This window comes from Hylaeus anthracinus, unplaced genomic scaffold (genome assembly GCF_026225885.1).
Source record: "Hylaeus anthracinus isolate JK02 unplaced genomic scaffold, UHH_iyHylAnth1.0_haploid 0, whole genome shotgun sequence".
In the NCBI taxonomy this organism is placed as follows: Eukaryota; Metazoa; Arthropoda; class Insecta; order Hymenoptera; family Colletidae; genus Hylaeus; species Hylaeus anthracinus.
In genome coordinates this window covers 13,880,549-13,897,323 of record NW_026533254.1, presented here as the reverse complement: position 1 = coordinate 13,897,323, position 16,775 = coordinate 13,880,549, and the positions used below count along the sequence as shown (strand labels likewise).

Genomic DNA, 16,775 nt, shown 5'->3' with positions numbered 1-16,775 from the left:
TTAAATTCAGACAAACAAATTTGTAACAAGTCTCGTACACAATCTTGAATAATTCTTTACGAAAAGGAAAACTGGATAAAAGAACTGTATCTCGGTAGAAAATTCCATAAACACGTACGAAGTATGTATAAAAATACAAGTATAAGAATACAACCTTCGTTTTACAAATCTACCTAACTGGAGGACATAATGTACCTACTTACAAATATCCAGCTACAAAATCATGTGCACGTATAATCTTCAAATAATGTACACGTATAATAAACAAAATACCTATACGAAAAAGTTGAATGAAACATCCCTGCGTGGCCCAAAATTCTCTGCCCTGTGCCATGCATTGGTAATTCCAACATGGAGATTGCAAAAAACCCAAGAGATGCGCATGAAATTGCCACAGCAACCTGTCGAGGCGACGGGAAATCATTCAAACGGGAATTTTTCAAGGCCTCGGTTTTCCCAACGGAAGATTGAAACCGAATCACGCGCTCGTGACAGCGCTCGCATTCGTACTTCCGATTTGTCGCCGGGGCTATAAACTCGAATAGACCACGTAACTGCGGAAGAACCGGCGCTCTCGCATTACATACGACCCTGTTTACCACGAGCTTTTCGAATTTATGTCTCGTTACGGAACGTCATTTCCAGCAGGAACGATAAAATAAATTCGAAGAGAAGATCCTTGCAGATTGCCGTTCGTGCGTCCACAGAGTACGCCGGAATCCCTCGCAAATCTGCCGAGCGCACCTCGTATTCGATATGTCCGGGATAGGAGAGGGGAATTTCTTTGAATATCTTGGGTAATCGCAGTGCGAAGCGTTCGTGCGCTTTCCGAACGATGTCTAGCTCTCGTATATCGTAAATCTAGTTGCCCCGCCACGCTTTTTACTCGAAAACACTGTCTGGGCTCGTTGCGAATTCATTCGCCGCTTCGCGGGTTCGTCCTTCGCGTAAATTCGAACTACTTTAAGCCGAATCAATCACTTTCGTACACGATGTCAGAAATTTTCATAACATTAGGACCGCAAAGCAAGTCAATTTGACACACTTTTTGAAAAAATTATTCAATTATTCGAAATGTTTTGCTACTATTTTTAATGAAAATCGTACAAATAGGATTACAGTCAATTATCCTGTAAATTAATTTGCTTCTTCCTCTAATTTTGCAACGATCAAAAATCTTATACGAAAGCATTTACGACGGTAGCAAAACGGACTCAAACATCTCTTATTTCGACACGTATGTGAACAAAATCCCTGACATCGAGTAAAGAAGTGATCGATTTGTCGCGGAATGTCGCGCGAGGAAAATGTCTCGGAGAAGCTAGGCTTCGATAATTCGACAACAGAGTTCAACGAGGTCGCGTAAAAATCTTTAATCGGAGGGTTAGTAGATGCAAAGGCGATGAACAGCTAAAGAAGGGGTGTAGCGGCGAGTGGGCGAGGAGCAGGTTCTTTTACCGAGAAACCGGTGGTGTAGGAAAACGCGATATTATCGCGTCGCAGAAATATTACTCAGAAAATTGCCAGCGTGACTCCGAGCAGCCTCGTTAATTACCGTGAATTACCCATAATTATAAGGAGGGTAAAAGTTTTTACTATCGCCGTGGGACAAGCCAGGCGCGAGACTATGATGCAGAGCCTCGATGGGCCCACCTTGTCTGTAAATTCAGCCAGATGTAACGTTTCGTAACTTAAGGTACCTTTGCGTGCCGTGGCTTTTCCCTGACCATCGGTGCGTCGCCTTAACCGCGGCCAAACTTATCCCCGTCGAGATTATCCGTCTCGATCCTCCACGATGAACCACGGTGACTCCTTCTCGTTTACCTGTACGATTAGACCGATATCTTTTGTACGTACGGCTATGACACGCCGATGGATCAGACCTTCCACAAGCATGGGGTCAACAATGATCTTGTTAGAATATAAGGAAATTTAAATTTAAGCAAAAGCGCCACTACATAAGCAAATATGTTGAACGTGCGAAGGAGACAAGTTTTTTTCTTTACGTGCAAGCACGAAATAAACATTCTCTCTGCCGAGGCAATATGAACAGTCGTAAAGAAATTATCTAATTTTATAGAATTTAGATTACTGACCTCTTAACGGGTCACTGTGTAACTTTAGGAGAAATAACACTTTTAGGACCGACGAATATTCCGATACTTGTAACATTCTTTGCACCGTTTCTTAAATAATTCTTAAATAACTGTCCAGAAAATGTCCTGTTCGATAAGATTCGGGTCTGGAAAATTCGTCTATCTCTCGCGAAATTATCTATGACAGTTCTAATGGTCGATTTATCAAGCTGGGCCAGTCAATGGAAATTATGCGAATACTTGTTATCTATCGCAAGAAAGTACCTTCATTCTGTTCTTCCTCTACACATCGTTCTCACTCTTACGACACTTATCTCATGCATATCTTTCATTTGTTACATGCTAGTACTATACATAAGCTTCTACGATCTACGTTGCATTATTTAGTCATGCGGTATCTACAGTCAGTCCCATAAGTATTCGTACCCTCTATATTTATCGAAGAAATTTATCTAATTTAAGTGAATGCTTCATGTTTCCAAATAAATTTGTAAACATATACGTGTGCGAAGTTCATTCACGTACATATTTAAACACGAAGGCCTATCGTATAAATTAGACCAATTACTTCGATAGATTTATAAGAGACGAATACTTATGAGACTGACTGTATCTACCAGTAGAACGCATGTATACTGGTCCGAAACGTTGGAAAACCAAACATTTTTTCATGAAAGATTTCGCACAATATGCTGACGTTCCAATACAAAGGCGGATATCGCGATTGCGATTCGCGGAGAACAGAAATTCAAACGATCCGATACACGTCGTAGTCCGTATTTAAAGTCGATGCGTACGAACCGGGCGTCACCGTTACAATGAACCTGAACATCCATCAGTCAATGCGAATGCACTCGTTCGTTCTTGATAAACGGACGTCCACGCTTTATGGGCCACCTGTTGCACCTACGCGCGTCTCCTGGTCGAACTTTTAGTCTTTGCATTCGGATCCGCAAGAAAACACTGTCGACAAGATCGTTCCGTCGTTCTCGAGTCTGTCGTCGATGTTTCGCTCGAAAAACGCGTCGATCGGCGCGAGTTGCGATCTTGGACGGTGATAGAAAAAAAAAAAAACGGAAAGGAAGAATCGTGACGAACGATAGAGCTAACCGCGACTATCTCTACGAGGAACATAGACTTTATTCTCGAATAGAAACGTTAAGGTATCAGGTTGGCAAAAAAGTTGGTTCGGTTTAGCGAATTCAGTTCGATTGTCTGTCTAAAGTTACTTGGCAGTGAACATTTGATCTTGTTTATGAACTAGACATTTTTATGACATTTTATGTGATTGAAAAGTCGTGGAAATATCTTACTACTACTTCTAAGATAGACACAGACTGTGTCGCTCCTAAGTCGCCCTTCGAGTGCAGAGGATTAAGATTCATTTTTATAAAATTAGCTAAGTGGAGCTTCGATTCTGAAAAGGTTGTTGAACATCACTTGGGTCAATCTTTCATGACGAACGAGAAGTTCTATAATCGTGGGATCACGAATTCTCCCCGAAAATAACGAAAGATCGTAAAACAGCCTGGGGAATATGTTATTAAATATAGATACTTCCTTGTCTAAGAAAAATCGCTTTTCATTCGCACGTTAAAATCCGAACAAACTTCTCGGCCGACCTAATACATATACCGCAACGAGGATAGACGAAACTCAGAATCCAAATTCGCTGAGCCGTTCAGACCGCTACAAATCACTGGCAATCTTGATTTACTCGTGTTTGCCCATTGGCTTGGTATCACTTCTGCAGTACAAACTGTAATATACTCGGGTCCCGAACATCGAGCACCTAAGCAACCAGCCGGGCACCACGGCTCTACCATTACGATTCGCCAGATTACGTACCTCGATTCCCTTGCGCGTGTCGCTCCTGCGTTATCGAGGTCCCCGTCGCGACTGTGCACGCGCTTTCCGCCTTTTGCCGGCTCTCGCGTTCGTTTTCCTCGATCTCGAGTCGCCGAGAACTCGCACAGGGATTTTCTACGCTCGAAATAATCGCGGCTTCGATCGTCCATTCCGGGAAACCGACGAAAACGCGGCCGTGTGCGAGGTGAACTTTCGTTGCGCGAGCTCTCTCGATCGACGAAAGCAACGCTGTACAAACGTACAACGACCACCGTCACCGGTGGATGGAGGCGCGGTTTTAACACGGCTCGTGCATTTCCCTAATGATTTACAAGCATTATTGGGTATTAATTTCAATCTACACTCACGGGGGATAGAATGCCGCGTGACGTGGCCCGACGCGGATATATCAAACGGTCGGGGGAGAGGAGATTCGGTGGCAAACGGGAGTGTTAGAGACAGAGGAAAGAGCGAAACGGTGATACCGTGCGTTCGCGCGGGAAAGAGAGCGCAGAGTGGTAAAGAGGAAATGTACGTGTACGCGTGTGAATGAATAAGATAGATAGATAGAGAGAATACATGTACGGGGGACAGCTCGACGCCACACGTCGCGGGCTACAAATCAACCGTTCCGAACAAATTATGAATGATATATTCGTTGTGCCCGCTTGATATATGCGTATCTCCCGTCGGTGCCGCCTGACTGCAGTCGTGGCAACGTTTCGAAAATCCGTCCGTACTTTCCAGGTAAATACGCGTTCGCGTATTAAAAATTCACTTCGACGCGCGAATCGATCCGACGATGATTTCCAATTCGCGTGCCAAAATGGGACGCGACGCGAAGAACGACACCGTGTCGGCGTGCCAAACGATTCACGCACAGAGAGTCTTCGACTTAAATGACCAGCGACGTCATCGGGCGCGTTGGATCCTCTAATTATAGACCGCTTCCCTCCTTAAGTTCCCACAAAGTATCGCGAATCACCTTTGCACTCGCGAATGCTTTCGAAAATTCTTCATTATTTTACGAGACACCCGGTTGCTTGGTTATCGTAGAAGCCTCAATTATTGCAAGGGTTATATATTCAGAGCTTTCCATCAATGTCGTTTCTGCGAATGTCGATACTTGTTTATTATTTATCAGCTCACCGTGTACCAATTGATTTTTAGCGATCAGATATTGAAAATTTCCACACCAGATGGCAAAAGGTTGTTGATAACGAGGATGAATACGTAATTGATTAACTCTTAGAAGCCTGATTTTCGAAATTAAATTTGAAAAAATATCAATGTGTATATTATTTGAACAATTTTGACAGTTGATTTTATTTTTTCAGTTTATTTTTTCCGACTTTTATTCAAAAGAATATACATACAGCCAAATATTAAAAACAAACCAATTGCAAGTGTACAATTCGATTTAAAAGTCCGGTATCAAATTTAAAACTCGCGCTCCTATGATCGAAACGTAAACGAGTCAAGGTTCTTTAATACTATAGTATCTAACCCAAGAATAAGGAGTCATACAAGAACACGAATCCTAGAATGCGGGATTGGTCGTGTAGGAAAAACGGTTCGAATCTCCGTGCCTTATTTTTCGTAGACACTTCTACAGTACGATTACTCGATGTACAGAATTCTGCTACTCGATCTACTCGATTAAATCGAACGAAACAATCGTTATGTACCCACACCTCCAAAGTAAATCGAGGCACGTAAATTAGAGCGATTGTCGGGTAAACGAGAAAGAACATTCGCTCGAAAGCACATCGACGAGAGCCGTATAACCTCGGCCAGTCGACGAGAGCGATCCTCCTCGGAAACGCAACGCGGCCGACAAAGTGGAAATGTTTGAAACATCGTCGACGTATACCATACCGAATTTGTACCTAACGCGCGCGCAATAACTTGCCGCTATAAAAGCCATCGACAAATCAAATTTTGACGTGATTCACTGACCGACATAAATTCCAGGATTCAGGGAGGAGAGGCGACGGTGACACGGACATGTGTTCGTTCTCTCGTCCTCTCGTTCTGTCGCCAACGAAAACTTGCTCGGCCGTCTCTTTTTTTCTCTATCGCGTTCATGACGGGGCTATTTATCGTTTTATACACCCGACAAGCAAGCTTCTCTATCGCTAAACCCCGAGTGCTTTCACGAGAGCTCCGTTCGTACGTCGCGTATATTGCTTTCCTTACCGTGCTCTAATTAGGACGAAACATTTTCTCCACGTTGTTAGAAAAAAAAAAAAAGGACACCGGGAGGCCACGTCGCGGATGGCATCTTTGCTTGCTTCCGTCTCGTATACCCGCGGCGAAATCTCCAATTCGAGCTAAGAAAGAAAAGAGTGGAAGGAAATCTAACGTCCCCGCTCTCCCGACGTTGGTTCGTTCGACGGCACAAAGGATCGTCGCGTCTTTGACTTTCTTTTCTTTTTCCGAGGTTAATCAGAAGAAGGAGCATGCACAGTGTCTTCGTTTCGTGCGGACACCCAAACGATACTCTTCTTCGTTTGCTATCCGACAGGTCTGTACAAAAGATAGGTACCGATGCCTTGCTGCAGTCTCGCGTGTTTCTATCGTAACTGTCTTGCTCTTCTACTGGTTTTCGAGACCAGAGGGCATCAAACCTTTTCTGCTAATGATTTCTACAAATTTCTAAAGGAAATTTCTCTAAATTAAATGATGAGTTTGATGTTTCCAAATAAACATTTGATAAACATACACGAACAGTTTTGTTTTTTGACTCTTCGTAAGGGTTCAATGTTATCATTCTCTATCATTGAAACTGATTGCAAACATTTATCTAATAAACACGCTCTGTAATGAGGTTTCACATATTTCACCCTTATAAATGTCTTTTCACTCAAATAAGCGGTGGCAAATATTGCAATTAATCCAAACAAATACGTCCATTCCGATACGCAAACGAATCGACATGCCTGTGTCACGGTATTATTATTCAATGGCTACCGAAACAGCAATTTCGTGACAAAATATTCATTTAAAAACCACTCCTAGCCCGCAGGGCATCCCTGTTCTAGACCGTTTATTATTCCAACTCTTCTGGCCGCATCGAAAGCACATGGCTCGTAAGAAACAACGCGTAGACACCCCCTATTTGCTAAAACTTTGTGGCTTCATAGAAGTGTTAATTTGCGTCATTTTGCATCAAAATCATATAAAATTTCTTTTAAAAAAGCTTCCCTTCATATCCAACACTTTAAAATACTATTAGAAGGTTCGAAATTTCAAAGGAACGTGTTAATTTCACCCTTTAATTTTGTCGGAAGGCTCCCTAACGTTCCTCGCTAAAAACACGAAGTTTTCGAAACGGTTATACCGCGATATTCGATATTACAAAGAAGATAAGTCAGAATCGAGTGGTAGGTAGGTAGATAGGGGCGGTAGGTAACCAAAATCGCGGCGCAGCTACAACCAGGATGTTCCAAGGGTGAGGCGTTTGATTTCAAGCTGCCGAGTTTACGAGGCGGTCGTGACGTAGTCGCAAACTGCGGTGCTTGCATACAGACGCGGCTACAGAAGGGAATTCGTTCGCGAGGGGCGGCTACATTTGAGGTAAGAGCACAGATAGGCACGTTCTGCGCCTTTGCCTCCCTTGACACGCACACACACTCGCGGAGGTTGTCCGGGAGGGAGTGCGCGCGAAAATGCGGCCAGAAGAGAGAGGTGGAATAGTAGGTGAAGGTGTCAGGGTGGAGTGAGCGAGTACGGTGGACCTGGCAAGGGTAGGTAACGCACGATCGCGATTATAACGTCACATACCGGTTATAAGGTATACAAACCGACGCCAGCCGGAGGCTGGCTGCGCCTAGCATCGAAGCAACGGAGGAGGAGACGAAGGTGCCGTTGCCAGCGTCGCCACCACCGGCGTTGTCGTTACTTCTACAAGCGGTGCCGACGATGCTGCCTCCGTTGCTGCTACCGTTTCAAAACGAGAGAGGGAAAAGAGGAAAGAGGAGTAAGAGGTTGGCTGGCAAACGTCGAGCGAGGGTGGAACGTTCGGATTATCACGGGAACACCGTAGAATCCGTGGCACCGCGGGGACGGTAAACGGGACCGACAGATAAGAACTGATGCCGGTTTGTCACGTACCACTTTGAGTGTGATGCTCGCTCTCTCCTGCTTCCACGTCTCTTTATATATCCCGAGCTGCTTCCACGTTTCCAACCCCTTTTCGCGACCGACCACGCTTCCCTCGGTCTTTCTCTCCGCCCGCCGCGATACAAACCAAAGATCGCGCACGCAATATGGATCCGACCATTAGCAACAAACGCGCAACGTTCGCGAACTTGAACGGGTACCAACGACTACCCCCATTCTGTGACAGATTTATTCAAAATTAATTATATGCTAGATATACCAGAGCGCCTTCGTGTATGTCTTCGACGCTTGGTCGAAGCGTACGTACCGTCGCTAGATGCGCAAGCTAGTCCGCGTCATGGAAGACCAAGGTGAAAAAGCAACGGGGGCTGGTAGTTGGCGCGTCGAGTACCGTAACTCAGTTTCGTTAACTCGGAACATCGTGGAAGGAGCGAGGAAGTGCGCTAGGGTTATGGCATTTGAGATAGCGAAGCAAAGCGTGGGTGGAACGGGGAAAGCAATCAGAACTTGGGCCATTGCTGGATATTACGGAGACGTGAGAGATGTCTCCTCAATCATATTAATTGCCGAGATAACCGCTGCTTCGACGGCGCCCACCACCGACGTTCCTGGTCCACCTTACAGACCGGCATCACTCGCCAACCACTGCGTCGATACCCTTTTCTCTTAATCGATCATACGGCCTCCAGTCTGTTCGAACAACAAACAACGAAACCGTCGACTATTCTTTAACCTGCTGTCCTTTTTGGATAATACCCGCCACTCGAGCTCGAAGAAAGCAGATGCCTTTGTAACGCGACGTTTTGCGACGCGAAGCAGACCAAAGAGAGGGTGCAAGATATTGCTATCCGAGGGGATAATATTACGTATCGCGGTAGAAACGTGGGTGATCGCGGTAATTGAGGTCTGTTCATGAGGAGCATGACTCTTTTGGAGGTAACGCATCGAGGGTGAAGAAGCTTAGAAGATTTCGTGCACAACGATACAGAGAAGATGAGTATGGCCGCTGCGCAACGATGACACGCAAAATCATTAAGCGTTTCACATTTTTTAATATATTTTGTATGTTGTAGATAAGAAGATAAGATTAAGAAAATAGTTAATCACTTAAATAGATTACAAGACAAAGATATCTGCACCCTCCCTGTACTCTTTCGTTTCCACGATTTTTGATCTGCTTTGCTACTAGCGAGAGAATACGTATACTGTAGGAGTCTAACCGAAAAATAAGGCACGGGGATTCGAACCTACGATCCTCGGATCCACAGTCGACCGCTTTACCTACAAGACCAATCCCGTACCCTACGTTTCGTGTTCTTATTTGACTCCTTATTGTTGGGTATGGGAGGCGCGGACACTACAATACCCTCGGGAGAAAGATTGATTTCACCACCGAACAGTGCGAACCACTACTACATTGGCCTGAGTTGTGACATGTATACAGTCAATCCCATAAGAATTGAATTTTCATTTGAATTTTTCACGCGGCAATAAAAGTATTCGTTGGCCGATTGTAATCAATCTAAACTTGTAGCGCAAACTATGAAATATCTCGTATTTGGCAGTGAATGGGTTAATTTAGACAAATTTCTTCAATAAACATAGAGGGTACGAACAACAATATTTATGTACATGCATAAGTAAATTTCATTTTGAATATGTATTCTTCATTAGTTGATTTAAAGCAGTTGATTTAAAGCAGATTTGAGCAGTTTAAAAACGTGATCAATTCATGGATTCGCTAACGCTAACGCGAGTAGAAGAGTAGAAGAACAAAGTTTTCCGTCTCCGTAAACTGCATCGTCCGCGAATCGAGAATATCACGTTACCGAGGAGGAGACTCCTCGACGAATGAGGCAAGATCTCTCAGTCCTCGAAAGAACTTTTCGCGAGAACGAAAAGAATCACTGACGTATGCAACAGGTATTGCTCTCTTCCGTTCGCAAACCGATAACAACTGCTGAATCTTCGCACCGGGTTTGAGTAGCATCGTCGAGAAGGATTCGCGACTTCATCGGATTCCGTCCCACTCTTTATCGTTGGTGTTCGTCGGATCACCGGCTCGACGCGAGTTTACCCCTTTAGTGGCAAACGAACGAGTTCGTGTCGCGTTGGCTTGAAATTTGCTGAGCGTGGATGAAAAGGATAGGGGCAACACGTTCCTTCGCTAACAGTTTTACCGCTAACCTTTTTCGTTTTTCACTCCCCGCCCTGTAATTATCTTAGCACTGGTTCGTTCTTTTCTCTAGATATTCTCTTCTCGGAATATTTATTTCCTCGCAGGTGTCCAAAGATTTATTTTTACGAGCCTGACAGCACTTAATAAATTCAGACTTCTCGCTGATGAATTTATGAAATCAAAAGAGGGAAGGGCAAATCGATTTCTCTGAATCTAATTAGTTCCCTGTTATAGTAATTGTCACGAAAAATGATGAAAAAAGCATTGACGGAAACTGGTCAACCTAGAGCTCGGGTACCTCGGGGTTGCTAAACCCGTACTGTAGCTACGATCAAACATAGCTACGATCGCACAGAATCAACTCAAACTTTTTACAAATATGTTTTGAAATACCAATGTTGTAAATATGTAGTGTATAAAAGAAAAAGATTTTCATAATTTGGAACAGAAACCAGAAACAGAATTTGAAGTTGAACTTTCCGAACAGCCTAATAATTGAATAATTTTAAAAACAAATATGACGTACCTTTATCAAATAAATCAACATGGATCAGATGGCTGAAATAGACTCGCTTGGTAGCTCTAGTGTTAAGACCCTCGAATGTTTGACTCGAGCTGCCGAGCACCATCATCGCCACCGTCCTTTCATCGGACTACGTGTACTTACTCGTGCGCGACATTCGTATCTACGATGTAAACGTTGGTAGGTGCTGGCCAGGCAACGAGTCAGCGTATATAAAATAAACCGACCAGCTTCTCCGGGGTCGAACGAATTTGCCTGAATCAAGAAACCTGATTCAGCTGGACACGACGGAGATCCTTGCGTACACCGATTCCCGCGGTGATTCTATTAACTCTACCAAATCTACCGATCTATTCACGACCGGGCCAGGACGTTGTTTGTCACGGCACGGAGCGACGCGTCCGCCAGCGAAGTCGACGGCTTAGAGAGGTCGTTGATAAAGTCGATTAGCGACGATGTTAGCGAGCACGGTGTCTGCGCGTTATCGAAACGACCGGGAGCAAAACGATTGATTTCGCGCGGATTACAGAAGAACGTCTCAAACTAAGGTAGTCTTTTTTTTTTTTTTTTTACCAGTTTCGAAACAAATTTCATGATACTGTTACAGTCGAAGCACTTGACATCAAGATATGGAAGTTGATACTGTCAGTTCTGTTAAGATTGGTTTAAACAATTCGTGATGAATTATGCCTCGACGATGACATGATACAAACAACAAAATTTTTTTTTATCGAGTCAACATCTTTGTCGACGACGCGGTACGAGCAACGTAGTTTGCCGCGAAGCGAAAGATCAAAATCGAAGAAGGAAAAAAAGTGCTGGCGACGGGGTGGATGGTGAGGTTCTAGCCGGTAATGTTGGAAAATATTCGCGTTTTATTAGGTCGATCGGCGGAGGATAATCGGCGACAATCAAGTTTCACGGCGGTGATTGGACGGGCATAGTCCGATGCCAAATGCAGCTGCATATGCATGACGCAATCTCGTGTCCACATCCGCAAACCCGCGCGCGACAGAGAAGCGAGGGAGGATAGCGGCGGTCGGGTGGTCGACAGAGTCGAACGGGGGAAGTTGAAAGGGAGCGAGATGGACGAAGTTGCGGGTCCAAGAGGAGGGGGGGGGGGGTGGTGGTAAAGAGAGGGGGAGGCACGAGTGGTCGCGAAACAGCGCGTACGCCGCGAACGCCGCGAACGCCGCGGATGCTAGGTTACATTGAGCGCAACGAGCGAGACGGAGGAAAGCGGGGGAGTGTAGCTTCGATTCCCACCGCGGCGTGTCATTACTCGTCATTATCCACCTATCAAATCGCTCAGCAATAACTATCTGACCGTTGCTGTTATACAGGGCGGCAGCCTGGACTCCGTGCCACGTGCCTGGTTTACCCAGCAATCGAACCGCGTCTCCCGGTCCAATCCCGCGATTTCATTCCGTCGTAACGACCAAGTTTTTCCAACGATAACATGCGCGACATCTAGTAATTTATACCGATCTTCGGTTCCCTCTGCAGAGGATCTCGCGTAGGAAACTACAAGAGGGTGGCCACGAGCTTTAATCCGGATTTGTTCAGAACCGATTTCAGACACCAGAGCGAACAGGACCTAATTCCCTCTAGAGAGTCGTAGTTACTCCTTCCTTTAACAAAACACTAATATATCCTAGAATGTAAAATTATAAGTAAAATTATAACAACAGACGAACCAAGTACAGTACTTCCTGTTTTGTCATTGCGATCCGTACGACCTCGACACAGGAATTGGAGTTTGGTCGTATGGAGGACGCGTACTCGAGGAGAACGTAAGATCCAGCAAAGCGACTAAACCGTAGGGGTTTCCGGTCGGAGGTGCGCACCCGGATGTTATTGGCAGGAGAGTGGAGCCATTAGTCGCGATGATGGATGCCTGACAGCAACTCCTACCTCGGTCAGCCTCCTACCCCGCCGACGGCAGTTATAGTAAGTAATGGGTTTACTCTCAACCCTGAGAAAGCCTCCGCGCCGCCATCCTGCGCCAATCTCTTCTCCTACGTTCCTCTCTTTCCACCTGTCCCACAATAACAACAAATCTTGCCCATATTAATTTCCCGTCACGCGTTACTCCCTCCCTCACGGTAGACGAGGACGCCGTTTCGGGAAAAGTCGGAACGCGATAACGACAAATGTATCGAGACACAGCGAGATATCCGATGTCGAGATTAGGATTACCTCGACTTTTCTGCTGGTTGCACGACAACCGGCTACTTCGGATAACGCGAGGCCAATTATCGATAGGATAATCTACCGTGAGGAGTCTACCGGGACTATTTAAATAGGAGAGTGGAAACGCGGTGCGAGACGAAACATCGTCGTATATATAGGCCACGCCGGGCCTGGTTACCTAAACGACCGAAAGGGACAAGCACGACCTTTCGTTCTGTGACTGTGCTACAGACTCTCTACGCACGAGTCGCACGACACCCCTTTTCCCCTCTCTATCCCATTATCCATACAGTGGTCCTCTTTGCACCAACGCCAACGCAACCACCCCCCACCCCCTACATCTACCCTCGTACACGTTACTCGTTATCCCTGTTCCATGCACTGCTCTTCCGTGCTCCTGCCTCTGCCTACTACCAGATTCCCATCCCCGTCGTCATCCTCATTCCCATTCTCGACCACGTCCCGATCTCCATCCCCATCCCCCTCGTCCGTTCCCATTCCCATTCCAGTTCTCACTCCCTCCCCCCACAATCCCCTCCCCCTTGGTTCCCGGCCTCGTTCCCGACCCCACCACCCTTAAATCATTGATTGTTGCATTATCTGTTATTGGCAATGCAATTAACCCCTTACGGTAAAACAACGCTAACTCGCTCGCTCGACTCGCACCCCTCTCCGTCGTGCAGCTCGCACCGTGCAACCGCTGCAACTGCGGCTACGAATGCGATTGCGATTGCGACTGCGACTACACCGTGCCTCGATCACCGCTCCCGTCGCACGTTAGATATACGCGCGCGGCGTCGTGCGTGCGCGGAAACGCCATTTAAAGGGTGAAACGATCCCGCTGCTCACGCGAACACGGAGGGAGGAAGAAACGAGTCCGCGCGAAGTCTGAATAGGCGGGCAAAAAAGCCAACGGTAGACTCGCGTCGAGGCATGGGAGACAACGAGCTACCACGAGACGCGGCTATCTATTCGTCAGCTTGCTTCCGCTAGCGTCTTTTTTCTCGTTGCCTCGTTGAAGAATTCCGCGACAAAATCGTCTAGTCGATCGTGATACCGCGTATCGGAGTATTTCTTTCGTTTCTTTGTACTCGTTATGTTTATTTTGTTATATGATTTATTACATCAGTGTATGTTAAAGTGCATAAAATTCGCAGGGTAGCTATCAGTAATGCATAATAAAGTCATCGTTAGTAATATTCGGGAATAAATAAATCAACGTATGCAATTACGAAGTTCATAGGACGTACCTGTAATTTTTCGAAGCATGTTAAGTTTCTTTCTTAACTGTTTCTTTGTATTCGATTTTCTATGGAACGTGTCTACCGCGTAAAAACAGACTGAACCATACACTATTGCGTTCTCAAAGGATATACTTATCCAGAAGCAATGAATATACATTCATCCGTACGTGCGAAGGTTTGCCACAGTACCAGCAGCAATGGTAACCACCTTGTCCCCCCCATTTCCCTTCGTGGCGTGTATTCTATCCGGTGCGTTATATCGCGTACACGATCAGGTGCAATTACCAAGTTAATAATCGTTGCGATTAACGCGGTCGCGTTGCAGGAGTGATACAGATTCACCGTAATCCATCGGAATCGATCGAAAAGCACGAGACTTTCAACGATGCACGTACTCGATCGGCGTGAAATGATATGCGCGATACCGAACGATACAATTTCTATGCGATAGGAACGTCGCGGGATCGGCGAGCGTTCGCGTAATATTCCTCGGCGTGTTGCTTCGAAAATAGATGCGAGAAGGACAAGGGGAAGTTGCGGGGAGAATTAGCGACGCGATGGAGAAAGGCAAAGGGCCATGGGAAGCTCGCGGGCCCGTGAAGACCGGCTTAAGGCGCGTTGAATCATAACGAGGACTTATGCCGAAAGCCTCCGACAAGAAGCCGCTGGGCTTTCCTCGTCTCTTCGTTTGCCTCGTTCTCCCCTTTCACCGTATCTATCCGTCCGTCTCTGTCCGCATCCATTACTCTCCGATCCCATTCTACTTGCGCCGATGCTAAAGCAACCGCCTCGAGCCGCGCAGACCGTCTCGACCGTCCCGACGCGGTGTGCATCTCTCGCACGCTTCCTGCCTTTCGGACTTTTTTATTCGCGACAAGTACTTTCCGTTTACTAAACACTCCGCGCGTAAATATGTTATCGTTTTTTAATGCAACAACGAGAAACGCAGCGTCAACGAAAACGAAGTAACAGCTTGGATGCGAGGGTGATTTCAACCCTTTGGAACCTTCTCGTGGCTAACCTACTAACAACTCGACGGCACTTGTACTTGTTCGATTCCTACGAATTTTTAGGCAACGAGAAACACGTTCGTTTAACTTTCTGGCTACTATACGCCTCTACAGTGGCTTACGCACATGTCGAAGCACGTCGAAGAAAAAGTGACGGAAAAGATGACGAAGCCTAATTGCAAAGTAAAAGTTAACAAGCCAAAAAAAAAAAATGGAAGCGAGAAAAAGAGAAACGATGGGTCCAAGGGGCGAACCTTTTATCGAGATCGGATACTATCGGGCAAACATATTCGACTTACGCATTAAAGTTTGTCGTACGGCTGGACCTTTACGTTCGTTTTAATGCTCGCGTAGATAATTGGCTCAACGCTGTTAGCTAGTTCCATTAGGAAACATCTTATTGGCCTTAAGGCGCTTATTACTGCTCTTAATTGCGCGAACGCGAGCTTTTACTCTTATTAACTGTCGGCGACGAGCACCCTAATAGGTTAACGTTATAACCTGGATAATGCGTTTTCACGCAGATCTTTTCCACCGTTTCTTGTCCTCTCCCTAAGCACTTGGTTGCCAACGAAAAAGGGAAACACAGACCGAGAAAATGGTTTGGTTATCGAATACAACCGATACGGCCGCTTCCAAGGGGAGGAGAGCATTTTCCAAGGCTTCTAAACGATAAGCTGCTACGAAAACGAAACAATAGCTTCTATGCAAGAATTTACCACGAGTTCGTCATTGTACTGTGACTCGATATTATTTCCTGTGGATCTCGAGAAAAATACGTTGGAGGAAAATACATGGAATGTTTGAACCCCTTTAGACTCGGTGTGCATTCTACCATACATTAACTTTCGAATGTCAAAGAAAAAATAATTCATAGGTTCAGCACCGATAACGATTATTCGTACGTGCTAATGTATATCTTAGCTATGCACGACTACAGTCGAACAGGAACGTAATTTTGAACGAAGCCAACCGTCATGTCGTGGACTAGTCATCCTATTGCAGAATGTAGACTTTTTGATAAATCCATTGTCTCGTTTCAACCTAATCTACGTAATATCACGTTAGCGGGCTCAACCAGCAGGCAGGAGCTGCGACTATTATGCAAATGCGTGGTTAATATCTAACTTGTAATTTTCCATCATTTGTATAATAATAGATTTTCCTGTCTACTGAAATAAATATCTTTCAGGACAATTATCCTCCACAATAATACCTGTGGCGATACGTTCTGATCAATGCACAAAACATTGATCTGAAAAAGCTGGCCAAACGTGAATTTAGAAAATTTGATCCAATCCTAAGGTTCTTGTTATTCAAGATACTTGAATGTACCAGAAAACGCAAACATTCTTTTTATATATATATATATATGTTCAGAAAATGATTTTCTTTGCCAAAAGTCAACAGTTTTTTTATCTAACCATGCTTTGCAACGTCATACGACAAAGCACCATCAAAAGTTCATTCATTACCGTGTTTCCTTTTTTCTCTTCTAGTTTTTAGGACCCTATCGCAAGTTTTTGATTAAAGAAAATGGCTCGCGGATCATTTGTA

At 45.2% G+C, this 16,775-nt stretch overlaps 1 pseudogene; it reads left to right on the top strand.

Moving 5' to 3' along the window:
* Positions 1-9,045: 9,045 nt before the first annotated feature.
* On the top strand, positions 9,046-9,120 carry LOC128896421 (U6 spliceosomal RNA; annotated as a pseudogene).
* Positions 9,121-16,775: the final 7,655 nt, after the last annotated feature.